This window comes from Salvelinus sp. IW2-2015, linkage group LG8 (assembly GCF_002910315.2).
Source record: "Salvelinus sp. IW2-2015 linkage group LG8, ASM291031v2, whole genome shotgun sequence".
Taxonomy (NCBI): domain Eukaryota; kingdom Metazoa; phylum Chordata; class Actinopteri; order Salmoniformes; family Salmonidae; genus Salvelinus; species Salvelinus sp. IW2-2015.
In genome coordinates, this window is record NC_036848.1 from 13,624,758 (window position 1) to 13,638,199 (window position 13,442).

At 43.9% G+C, this 13,442-nt stretch overlaps 1 pseudogene; it reads left to right on the top strand.

Moving 5' to 3' along the window:
• The window catches only part of LOC111967450 (disks large homolog 3-like), a 90,324-nt pseudogene that overhangs the window by 47,603 nt on the left and 29,279 nt on the right, over nucleotides 1-13,442 (top strand).

A 13,442-nucleotide genomic window follows, 5' to 3' on the forward strand; every position in this document is an offset into this window, starting at 1 on the left:
ACACATCAGGAAACTGATCTACATTCATAACCCTGCACACATCAGGAACTGATTCACATTCATACCCTGCACACATCAGGAAAACTGATCTACATTCATACCTGCACATCAGGAAACTGATCTACATTCATACCCCGCACACATCAGGACACTGATCTACATTCATAGCCTGCACACATGCCTCTATGTGTCCTTCCCTGGCTGTTTCTCAAGAGAGCCAGGCGACACTCTTCAGCGTTTATGGCCATGTGTGTGACTGATACGGTGCTGCAGACTGGGCTCAAACTTCCCGGCTGCTCCCCGGGCATATTCTGTTCCACACTGGCAGAAGATAAATTGGACCACCTGCCAGGCTGAATGATTGACAACACTGTTTGAAGAATATGGGATGTGTTTAAGGCTGTCATACATAGAAACAAAGTCATTAAGGCACTACAACCTTTGTGGGGGAGAGCTGTGCGGACGGCCGTATTGATCATTTATGCTATTTGATTAAAGTGTTTTCCCAAATCCATGATTTTATCTGTAGACACAATGATGCAGACGTGGTGGCTCCTGGAGTAAACAATCTCTATTATTATATAGAGCAGCTCTCTTCAAAACCATTGAAGTATTTTCAAATCAAATCCAATGTTATTTGTCACATGCCCCGAATACAGGTGACTTTACCGTGAAATACTTACTAACGAGCCCTTTCCCAAAATCCAGAGTAAAAAAGTACGAAAATTTGCAAATAAAAATCAGAAATAGTAACAGAATAAATAACAATACGGAGGCTATATGAGGCTATATACAAGGAGTACCAGTACCGAGTCAGTCGGGTTGGAGCACGTAAGATGTGGACCATCTCTGTCGGCGCCATCTTATGCTCGCATATCACACGCTGTATCTTAGTAGGACACAGCAACAGTAGTGTATGATTGATTTGGGTGTGGCTCAGGCAAACTAAGAGAGGTAGCTATAAGCCTCGGTGTTGTGGACCTGAGGATTTCCCTGTGGTCTGTGTGCTCCAGGTGAACAACATCATCCTGCAGGACGTGCGTCACGAGGAGGCGGTGGCGGCGCTGAAGAACACCTCTGACATGGTCTACCTCAAAGTGGCCAAGCCCGGACCCGTGCACCTCAACGACATGTATGCCCCTCCGGACTACTCCAGCAGTACGTACCTTCTTCTGCTAGCAACTGTAGTCCACTGTAGCTCAAACTAAACACTCCCACTCTCCTACCCTCATACTGATTATAATGCATCCAACTACACTTTTATATCCCAGGCCCTGCCTCAATGGTACCAGCACACAGTTTTTATTAATACTTTTTAAAATGTTTGTACTTTTTACCCCTTTTTCGTGATATCTAATTGGTAGTTACAGTCTTGCCCCATCGTTGCAACACTTGGGAGAGGCGAAGGTCGAGAGCCATGCGTCCTCCGAAACACGACCCTGCTTCTTGACACAATGCTCGCTTAACCCGGAAGCCAGCCGCACCAATGTGTCGGAGGAAACAATGTACACCTGGCGACCGTGTCAGAGTGCATACGTCCGGCCCGCCACAGGAGTCGCAAGAGCGCGACGGGACAAGGACATCCCGGCCGGCCAAACCCGGACGACGCTGGGTCAATTGTTCACCCCCTCATGGGTCTCCCAGTCACGGACGGCTGCGACACAGCCCAGTATCGAACCCATCGCCGCTAGCACTGCGATGCAGTACCTTAGACCGCTGTGCCACTCGGTTGCACCACAGTTTGTTTTAATGGAAGACCACAGGAACCCTGCAGTAATAATACTGGCTCTCTATTCACACCGCTCATTATCATTTCATACCTCAACCTCAAAAACAAACCCCGGCAACAGTTGTGTGAAGAATGCTCTGTTGATTAGCATTAACTCTAGGTGTATGTCATTGTCCCTGTAACAGGGATGATTATAGATTATCCTAGTGAGTGGTAGAGCTGCTTCAGTGTGTTCTCCTCAGCGCAGCTGTGCCCAGACTCCTACATGGTGAGCACACACTGCTGCCCACTGCAACAGCTCTGTCTGTCTGTCTCTCTCTCCCACTGAGTGGGGAGGCTTTCTCACATCCCACATGCCTGCTCAGGAGAACCCACGGCCGGGGGCTCTTACACATCGATTTACAGAAGAGCCACACACACACACACACCTGTACTTGAATATATGTAATTATTACAGGTATACTATATGGCACCAAACAATATGCATGTCAACCAGTGGTTTATTATCAAAGGGCCTGTACAGTAGGACTGTATATTAAAACGAACAAAAGATAACTAATTTAAATATACTGTGTCCGTAAAATGTATGTAGTGTGTATAAGCTGGAAGTAGAAGCCTAAGTATGGTTGTCCATTAGTTTACTCCAATTAGGGGAGGGGTGGTAGGGTTAGGGGAAAATAATAAAGGAAAATACATAAAGAATATTATATATTATATATATATATATATAGTAGCAGTCAAAAGTTTGGACACACCTCCTATTTCAAGGGTATTTCTTCCTTTATACTATTTTCTGCATTGTAAAATAATAGTGAAGACATCAAAACTATGAAATAACACACATGGAATCATGTAGTAACCAAAAAGTGTTAAACAAATCAAAATATATTTTATATTTGAGATTCTTCAAAGTAGCCACCCTTTGCCTTGATGTCAGCTTTGCACACTCTTGGCATTCTTTCAACCAGCTTCACCTGGAATGCTTTTCCAACAGTCTTGAAGGCGTTCCTACATATGCTGAGCACTTGTTGGCTGCTTTTCCTTCACTCTGCTGTCCAACTCGTTTATTCTAAATAAATCACTTACAGTGTAACCGTCAAAGCACCCCCACACCATCACACCTCCTCCATGGTTCACGGTGGGAACCACACATGCGGAGATCATCCGTTCACCTACTCTGCATCTCACAAAGACATGGCGGTTCGAACCAAAAATCTCAAATTTGGAATCATCATACCAAAGGACAGATTTCCACCAGTCTAATGTCCATTGTTCGTGTTTCTTGGCCCAAGCAAGTCTCTTATTCTTATTGGTGTCTTTTAGTAGTGGTTTCTTTGCAGCAGTTCCACCATGAAGGCCTGATTCACACAGTCTCCTCTGAACAATTGATGTTGAGATGTGTCCGTTACTTGAACTCTGTGAAGCATTTATTTGGGCTGCAATTTCTGAGGCTGGTAACTCTGATGAACTTATCCTCTGCAGCAGAGGTAAATCTGGGTCTTCTTTTCCTGTGTGGGTCCTCATGAGAGCCAGTTTTGTTATAGCGCTTGATGGTTACCTCCTGGGTATACCTCCTGGGTATGACGCTACAAGCGTGGCACACCTTGAAGAAACTTTCAAGTTCTTGAAATGTTCCGTATTGACTGACCTTCATGTCTTGAGCTGTTCTTGCCATAATATGGACGTGGTCTTTTACCAAATAGGGCTATCTTCTGTATACCACTCCTACCTTGTCACAACACAAATGATTGGCTCAAACACATTAAAAAAGAAAGAAATTCTACAAATTATCTTTTAACAAGGCACGCTTGTTAAGTGAAATGCATTCCAGGTGACTACCTCATGAAGCTGGTTGAGAGAATGCCAAGAGTGTGCAAAGCTGTCATCAAGGCAAATGGTGGCTACTTTGAAGAATCTCAAATATAACATATATTTTGATTTGTTTAACACTGTTTTAGTTAATACATGATTCCATGTGTTATTTCATAGTTTTGATGTCTTCACTATTATTCTACAATGTAGAAAATAGTAAAAATTAAGAAAAACCCTTGACCGAGTAGGTGTGTCCAAACTTTTGACTGGTACTGTATATATTTAAAATAATATACAGTATATATTTACAAAAAATATATACGGGGGATTGGAAATAATGCAGATAATTACATTGATAGAAGCCACAATCTATTTTAAATATTAAATCTGATCCACCCCCTCAAGAAAAGGACTGTATACAGTGCATTCAGAAAGTATTCAGACCGCTTGACTTTTTCCACATTCTGTTACGTTACAGCCTTATTCTAAAATTGATTAAATTGTTTCCCTCATCAGTCTACACATAATAACCCATAAGGACAAAGCAAAAATAGGTTTTTAGAAATGTGTGCAAATATATATACAGTATATAAAATTTTGGGGGAAATATTACATTTATATAATGTAGACCCTTTACTCAGTACTTTGTTGAAGCACCTATGGCAGCGATTACAGCCTCCTCCTGGGTATGACGCTACAAGCGTGGCACACCTGTATTTTGGGTATTTCTCCCATTCTTCTCTGCAGATTCTCTCAAGCTCTATCAGGTTGGATGGGGAGCGTCACGGCACAGCTATTTTCAGGTCTCTCCAGAGATGTTCGATCGGGTTCAAGTCCAGGCTTTGGCTGGGCTACTCAAGGACATTCAGAGACTTGTCCCGAAGCCACTGCTGTGTTGTCTTGGCTGTTAGTTTAGGGTCATTGTCCTGTTGGAAGGTGAACCTTCGCCCCAGTCTGAGGTCATGAGTGCTCTGGAGCAGGTTTTCATCAAGGATCTCTCTGTACTTTGCTCCATTAATCTTTCCCTCGATCCTGACTAGTCTCCCAGTAACTGCCGCCAAAAAAGAATTCCCACAGCATGATTCTTCCACCACCATGCTTCACGGTAGGAATGGTGCCAGGTTTCCTACAGACGTGACACTTGGCACTCAGGCCAAAGAGAATCTTGTGTCTTATGGTCTGAGAGTCTTTAGGTGCCTTTTGGCAAACTCCAAGTGGCAAACTCCAAGTGGGAGTTACTGAGGAGTGGCTTCCGTCTGGCCCCTCTACCATAAAGGCCTGATTGGTGGAGTGCTGCAGAGATGGTTGTTCTTCTGTAAGGTTCTCCCATCTCCACAGAGGAACTCTGGAGCTCTGTCAGAGTTACCATTGGGTTCTTGGTCACCTCCCTGACCAAGGCACTTCTCCCCTGATTTCTCAGTTTGTCTGGGCAGCCAGCTCTAGGAAGAGTCTTGATGGTTCCACACTTCTTCCATTTAAGAATGATGGAGGCCACTGTGTTCTTGGGGACCTTCAATGTTGTATACATTTTTTGATACCCTTCCCAGATCTGTGTCTTGACACAATCCTGTCTCTGAGCTCTATGGACAAATTCCTTCGACCTTATGGCTTGGTTTTGCTCTGACATGCACTGTCAACTGTGGTACCTTATACAGACAGGTGTGTGCCTTTCCAAATCATGTTCAATCAATTTAATTTACCTCAGGTGGACTCCAATCATGTTGTTGAAACATCTCAAGGATGATCAATGGAAACAGGATGCACCTGAGCTCAATTTCGAGTCTCATAGCAAAGCGTCTGAATACTTATGTAAATAAGGTTATTCTGTATTTATTTTGAATACATTTGCTAATAAAAAAATGTTAAACTGTTTTTGCTTTGTCATTATGCGCTATTGTGTGTAGATTTAAAAAAAATGTTTTAGAAAAGGCTGTAACGTAACAAAATGAGGAAACGGTCAACGGGTCTGAAAACTTTCCGAATGCATAGTAGGTAGTTGTTTAGTATGTATGGCTGCCATGGTTTGGGCAAGCCCTTCATACTGACTTAATGCAGCTCTGACAGTATTGTCTACAGCAGGGCTGTCAAACTCATTCCATGGAGGGCCTAGTGTCTGCAGGTTTTTGTTTTTTCCTTTCAATTAAACCCAGACAACCAGGTGTGGGGAGTTCCTTACTAATTCATGACCTTAATTCATCCATCAAGCACAAGGGAGGAACAAAAACCCGCAGACACTCGGCGCTCCGCGGAATGATATTGACACTTGTGTTCTACAGTATAGTCAGATGATCTACAGTTGATTTTTAAAGCCATGGGTTATAAGTACTGTAGCACCCCATGGGTTATAAGTACTGTAGCCCCCCATGGGTTAAAAGTACTGTAGCCCCCCATGGGTTGAAAGGACTGTAGCCCCCCGTGGGTTATAAGGACTGTAGCCCTCCATGGGTTATAAGTACTGTAGCCCCCCATGGGTTATAAGTACTGTAACCCCCCATGATGGAATGTAAATCTGGGGACTCAGGTATAGACACTACCCACACTGACTAATCTAATGTAGAGAGAATACTGTATTTTATGGGCCATAAACAGGCATCGTCACATGTATGATAGTGGTATGAGTTGATCCTTCCTGGCAAGAGTGCTCCCAGGCCTTCAGCGGCCTTCAGTGGACCACTGTTTTAATCATCCCTCCTTTCCATCTACTGGTCTGGCCCTCCCCGCCCTCCCTCCAGCCTTCCCCACCATGGTGGACAACCACGTCAGCCACAACTCAGGCATGGCCTACATGGGAGCTATGGAGCCCAAGCCCGTCTACAGCCAGCCCCCCCAGGTCACGCCCTCCAGGTACTCCCCAGACCCCCGTCACATGCTGGGGGAAGAAGACTTCACCAGGTCAGTACCATTTTTGCATGTTTTCTTATTATCTCATTCTTGTACAGCACATTCATCTTTTTTACAGAATGATATAATGTAAAATTCACGCAAAAATGTATTATATTGTTTTCACCATGTGAATGTAGGTTTAATAGTATTTTTACCATCTAGGGTTAGTCACTTTCTCATGACAAAACAGAGCCATCAGAGAGAGCAGTAAAAGGCTTTTTGTCGTGAACTTTAGAATATTCGTTATTTGATTTTGGTGTGGTGACCGTTGCTTTACCTGACATTCTCCGGTGTTGGTGTTGTGGCTTTCTTTGGTGATAAGCACAGTGCCTTCGGAAAGTATTCAGACCCCTTGACTTTTTCCCAAAAAAATACGGTACAGCCTTATTCTAAAATGTATTTTTTTTAAATCTCAATCTATACACAATACCCCATAATGACAAAGTGAAACCTGTTTTTTTAGATTTGTTTGCAAATGTATTAAAAACAAAAAACAGAAGTACCTTATTTACAGAAGTATTCAGACCCTTTGCTATGAGACTCGGAATTGAGCTCAGGTGCATTGAGCATCCTTGAGATTTTTCTACAACTTGATTGGAGTCCATTTGTGGTAAATTCAATTGATTGGACATGATTTGGAAAGGCACACACCTGTCTATATAAGGTTCCACAGTTGACAATGCATGTCAGAGCAAAAACCAAGCCATGAGGTCGAAGGAATTTGTCCATAGAGCTCAGAGACAGGATTTTGTCAAGGCACAGATCTGGGGAAGGGTATCAACAAATGTATGCAGCATTGAAGGTCCTCAAGAACACAGTGGCCTCCATCATTCTTAAATGGAAGAAGGTTGGAACCACCAAGACTTCCTAGAGCTGGCCGCCTGGCCAAACTGAGCAATCCGGGGAGAAGGGCCTTGGTCAAGGAGGTGACCAAGAACCCGATGGTCACTCTGACAGAGCTTCAGAGTTCCTCTGTGGAGATGGGAGAACCTTCCAACAACACTCCACCAATTAGGCCTTTATGGTAGAGTGGCCAGACGGAAGCCACTCCTCAGTAAAATGCACGACAGCCCACTTGGAGTTTGCCAAAAGGCACCTAAAGACTCTCAGACCATGAGACACAAGATTATCTGGTCTGATGAAACCAAGATTGAACTCTTTGGCCTGAATGCCAAGCATCATGTCTGGAGGAAACCTGGCACCATCCCGACGGTGAAGCATGGTAGTGGCAGTATCATGCTGTGGGGATGTTTTTTCAGCGACTGGGAGTCTAGTCAGGATCAAGGCAAAGATTAATGGAATAAAATACAGAGAGATCCTTAAAACATGCTCCAGAGTGCTCAGGGCCTTAGACTGGGGCAAAAGGTCACCTTCCAACAGTACAACGACCCTAAGCACACAGCCAAAACAATGCAGGAGTGGCTTATTGACAAGTCTCTGAATGTCCTTGAGTGGCCCAACCAGAGCCCGGACTTGAACCCGATTGAACATCTCTGGAGATACCTGAAAATAGCTGTGCAGTGACGCTCCCCATCCAACCTGACAGAGCTTGAGAGGATCTGCAGTGAAGAATGGGAGAAACTCCCTAAATACTGGTGTGCCAAGCTTGTAGCGTCATACCAAAAGACTTGAGACTGTAATCGCTGCCAAAGGTTCTTCAACAAAGTACTGAGTAAAGGGTCTAATACATTAGCAAATATTTATAAAAAACTATTTTTGCTTTGTGATTATGGGGTATTGTGTGTAGATTGATGAGAAAGATAACAACAATTTAATCACTTTTAGAATAAGGCTGTAACGTAACAAAATGGTGAAAAAGTCAAGGGGTCTGAATACTTTCTGAAGGCACTGTATGTAGATAGATGTAGTTAAGTGGGACTCCCAACGGTGTGGCAATGTGTTTGTCTCTGGTTGACTAGCTGTGCAAGGAGGGTTCAGTTCTGTCTGAGGTGGCACTGTATAGCCCAAATACCTCAAAGAAGCCCATCCCATACTCCCTCATTCTGCCTTACGACCTCTTGGCCAAACAGTGAAACATCATTCACAGAGCTTGATTTGAAAGCCCCAGAGGCGCAGAGTCACCTTAATACCCAAGCTATTGTGTGTGTGCGTGAGTGAGGGTGCGTGTGCATATGTGTGTGTATGTGGGATGTGCGTGCAGTTCTACAATGTTTGTGTGTAATAGTTTCTATGTATGTGCACGTACATATGTGTATTTGTCCTGTGTATTTGTCCTGTGTATTGTCATGTGTATTGTCCTGTGTATTTGTCCGGTGTATTGGCCTGTGTGTTGTCATGTGTATTGTCCTGTGTATTGTCCTGTGTATTTGTCCTGTGTATTGTCCTGTGTATTTGTCCTGTGTATTAGCTATGGCACTGCCTTCACCCCCTTCGCCACATCTGCACGTGGCTGCACTTTTGAGAACAGAGGAGAGACGGCAGAATGAAGAGAGAGGGAAGGAGGGAGGGAAAAGGAGGAAAGAGTGCTGCCTGTGCTGACAGAGCTCTCTTGTAAAGGAGGGCCTCTCATCTGTGTCTGATAGATAGCCACTTAGAATCTGTCTGTCTGTCTGTAACAGTCTATACATGTCTTACCTCTCCATGTCCATGTCAGCTCATGCTTGTTATGTTGGTGGTCATACTCACAGTTTACATCTATAAAATCCTTTACCGGGCTATGTGTCACTGCCCTAATTTAATGACGGTAACCACAGTGGCTTAGATAATTATCTGCTTTGACTACCTGTCTAACATCAAAGTGTGAACGTGTTCCACTGATGTTTGTTTAATCCTCTCCATCGACACATCTAGATTTGTATTTCCAGAGTTAACATATTAAACATTGTTTTCCCTACACAGACACACTACAGTCTCTCTCAATTCAATTGAATTTTCTATTCAATTACATTTCAATTTCAATTTAAGGGCTTTATTGGCATGGGAAACATATGTTTACAGTGGCTTGCGAAAGTATTCACCCCCCTTGGCATTTTTCCTATTTTGTTGCCTTACAACCTGGAATTAAAATAGATTTTGGGGGGGGTTGTATCATTTGATTTACACAACATGCCTACCACTTTGAATATGCAAAACATTTTTTATTGTGAAACAAACAAGAAATAAGTAAAAAAAACTGAAAACTTGAGCGTGCATAACTATTCACCCCCCCAAAGTCAATACTTTGTAGAGCCACCTTTTGCAGCAATTACAGCTGCAAGTCTCTTGGGGTATGTCTCTATAAGCTTGGCACATCTAGCCATTGGGATTTTTGCCCATTCTTCAAGGCAAAACTGCTCCAGCTCCTTCAAGTTGGATGGGTTCTGCTGGTGTACGGCAATCTTTAAGTCATACCACAGATTCTCAATTGGATTGAGGTCTGGGCTTTGACTAGGCCATTCCAAGACATTTAAATGTTTCCCCTTAAACCACTCAAGTGTTGCTCTAGCAGTATGCTTAGGGTCATTGTCCTGCTGGAAGGTGAACCTCCGTACCAGTCTCAAATCTCTGGAAGACTGACACAGGTTTCCCTCAAGAATTTCCCTGTATTTAGCGCCATCCATTATTCCTTCAATTCTGACCAGTTTCCCAGTCCCTGCCGATGAAAAACATCCCCACAGCATGATGCTGCCACCACCATACTTCACTGTGGGGATGTTGTTCTCGGGGTGATGAGAGGTGTTAGATTTGCACCAGACATAGCGTTTTCCTTGATGGCCAAAAAGCAACATTTTAGTCTCATCTGACCAGAGTACCTTCTTCCTTATGTTTGGGGAGTCTCCCCCATGCCTTTTCGCGAACACCAAACGTGTTTGCTTATTTTTTTCTTTAAGCAATGGCTTTTTTCTGGACACTCTTCCGTAAAGCCCAGCTCTGTGGAGTGGACGGCCTAAAGTGGTCCAATGGCCAGATACTCCAATCTCCGCTGTGGAGCTTTGCAGCTCCTTCAGGGTTATCTTTGGTCTCTTTGTTGCCTCTGATTAATTCCCTCCTTGCCTGGTCCGTGAGTTTTGGTGGGCAGCCCTCTCTTGGCAGGTTTGTTGTGGTGCCATATTCTTTCCATTTTTTAATAATGGATTTAATGGTGCTCCGTGGGATCTTCAAAGTTTCAGATTTTTTTTTATAACCCAACCCTGATCTGTACTTCTCCACAACTTTGTCCCTGACCTGTTTGGAGAGCTCCATGGTTTTCATGGTGCTGCTTGCTTGGTGGTGCCCGTTGCTTAGTGGTGTTGCAGACTCTGGGGCCATTCAGAACAGGTGTATATATACTGAGATCATGTGACAGATCATGTGCTACTTAGATTGCACACAGGTGGGCTTTATTTAACTAATTGTGTGACTTCTGAAGGTAATTGGTTGCACCAGATCTTATTTAGGGGCTTCATAACAAAGTGGGTGAATAAATATGCATGCACCACTTTTCTGTATTTTATTTATTTTGGTTTTGTTTTAAACAGGTATTTTTATTTTATTTCACTTCACCAATTTGGACTATTTTCTGTATGTCCATTACATTAAATCTAAATAAAAATCCATTTAAATACCAGGTTGTAATGCAACAAAATAGGAAAAACGCCAAGGGGGATGAATACTTTTGCAAGGCACTGTACATTGCCAAAGCAAGTGAAATAGATAATAAACAAAAGTGAAATAAACAATAAAAAATTTACAGTATGGGGTTTTAGGCTGGGTTTCTGTACAGCACTTTGAGATATCAGCTGATGTAAGAAGGGCTATGTAAATAAATTTGATTTGATACAGTAAACATTACACTTAGAAAAGTTCCAAAAGAATAAAGACATTTCAAATGTCATATTATGTCTGTATACAGTATTATAATGATGTGCAAATAGTTCAGTTGTTTAGTTGATTCGTTTTATGTGTTGTCATACACTGAGTGGACAAAACATTAGGAACACCTTTCTAATATTGAGTTGCACCCCACCCTTTTGCCCTCAGAACTGCCTCAATTCGTCGGGGCATGGACTCTACAAGGTGTCGAAAGCGTTCCACAGGGATGCTGGCCCATGTTGACTCCAGTGCTTCCCACAGTTGTGTCAAGTTGGCTGGATGTCCTTTGGGTGGTGGACCATTTTTTATACACACGGGATACTGTTGAGAGTGAAAAACCCAGCCGCGTTGCAGTTTGTGACACAAACGGTGCTCCCGGCACCTACTACTATACCCTGTTCAAAGGCACTTAAATCTTTTCTACACTGATTAAAGTGGATTTAACAAGTGACATCAATAAGGGATCATAGCTTTCAGCTGGATTCACCTGGTCAGTCTATGTCATGGAAATATACTGGGGTGTCCCGCGTGGCTCAGTTACAGCGCCAGGGTTGTGGGTTCGATTCCCATTGGGGACCAGTACAAAAAAGTATGTCAAATGTATGCACTCACTACTGTAAGTCACTATGGATAAGAGCATCTGCTAAATGACTCAAATATAAATGAAGGAGCAGGTGTCCTTAATGTTTTGTACACTCAGTGTATATTCACGTTGCATGTCCACTCCACTGTCTGCACTTCCCTTATCAATCACAATGCCATCATGGAGGCCTTTATGTTGCTGGGTGCATGCCACTGTATTTGTGAGGTCTTGCTGTCGATAGACTGTGGGGGTAAAGTGAACAGACAGTATTGGGAGGAGGGGTAACTGGAGGCTGTCATCTCACACACACACACACACGCACACGCACACACACAGCTCTGCAGCACAGGAATGTTTTGCCTGCTGCTGTCCTTATGTAAATATAAACACTGGGCCGTGGTCTTACCATAAATGTACTGGGAAATGAGAGGCTGATCCGGCACGGGGCAGCAAATGAGGAGCGGCAGACGCCGGACATTCCTGCAGCTGTCATGATTCATCTGCACTCTGGGAAAACCAGGCCATGCACCCAGGTCCACCACCCCCCTCCACCCCTCACACAGGCAGCCCACGCTGCCAGCACCAATCAAACACACTGATCTACTCAGACATTCCCTCATAATGTGCTGACTCATAGACACACACGTTACTGCAGGCTCCCTCACGATGCAACTTATACATGCATACCCACCCAGACAACACATAAATCAACACACATGGACCTGGTCTACAAACGCATCCATGGATCTGCTCTGTTTTCCAGGGGCTCTGCAGTATGTCACGTCTGCTTCAAACCTAAACAGAGGGACGTTGTCATGGATGACATCATGCCAACAGACTTCCAGTCCAGTCAGAGTAGATCAACATCCAGATCAATCCAGATTCCCTGCTCTCAGATAGGAGAGAGACCTCCCTGCAGCCCAGGAGGATTTCCATAGGGTTATATTCTCAGGGTTTGTTGAAGTTTGAGAATTCTTGTGTAAAGCGGAGGCACAGGAGGTTGGTGGCACCTTAATTGGGGAGGGCGGGCTCGTGGTAATGAATGGAGCGGAATAAGTGGAATGGTATCAAATACATCAAACCCAGCCATTATTATGAGCCGTCCTCCCCTCATCAGCCTCCACTGGTGTGAGGGTGAGTCAGAGAGAGAGGGGGCCGGTATCGTCGGCCCTGTGCCCATCCGCGCCGCAATGCGTCGCCCTCAGTGTTGCTACAGACAGTCACCTCACAGACCCATTCCCCTCTCCATATGACACTACTAGCTCACTGGAATCATACACAGAGATCTTAATATACAGTTGTGGCCAAAAGTTTTGAGAATGACACAAATATTAATTTTCACAAAGTCTGCTGCCTCAGTTTGTATGATGGCAATTTGCATATACTCCAGAATAGTTATGAAGAGTGATCAGATGAATTGCAATTAATTGCAAAGTCCCTCTTTGCCATGCAAATGAACTGAATCCCCAAAAACATTTCCACTGCATTTCACCCTGCCAAAAGGACCAGCTGACATCATGTCAGTGATTCTCTCGTTAACACAGGTGTGAGTGTTGACGAGGACAAGGCTGGAGATCACTCTGTCATGCTGATTGAGTTCGAATAACAGACTGGAAGCTTCAAAAGGAGGGTGGTTCTTGGAAT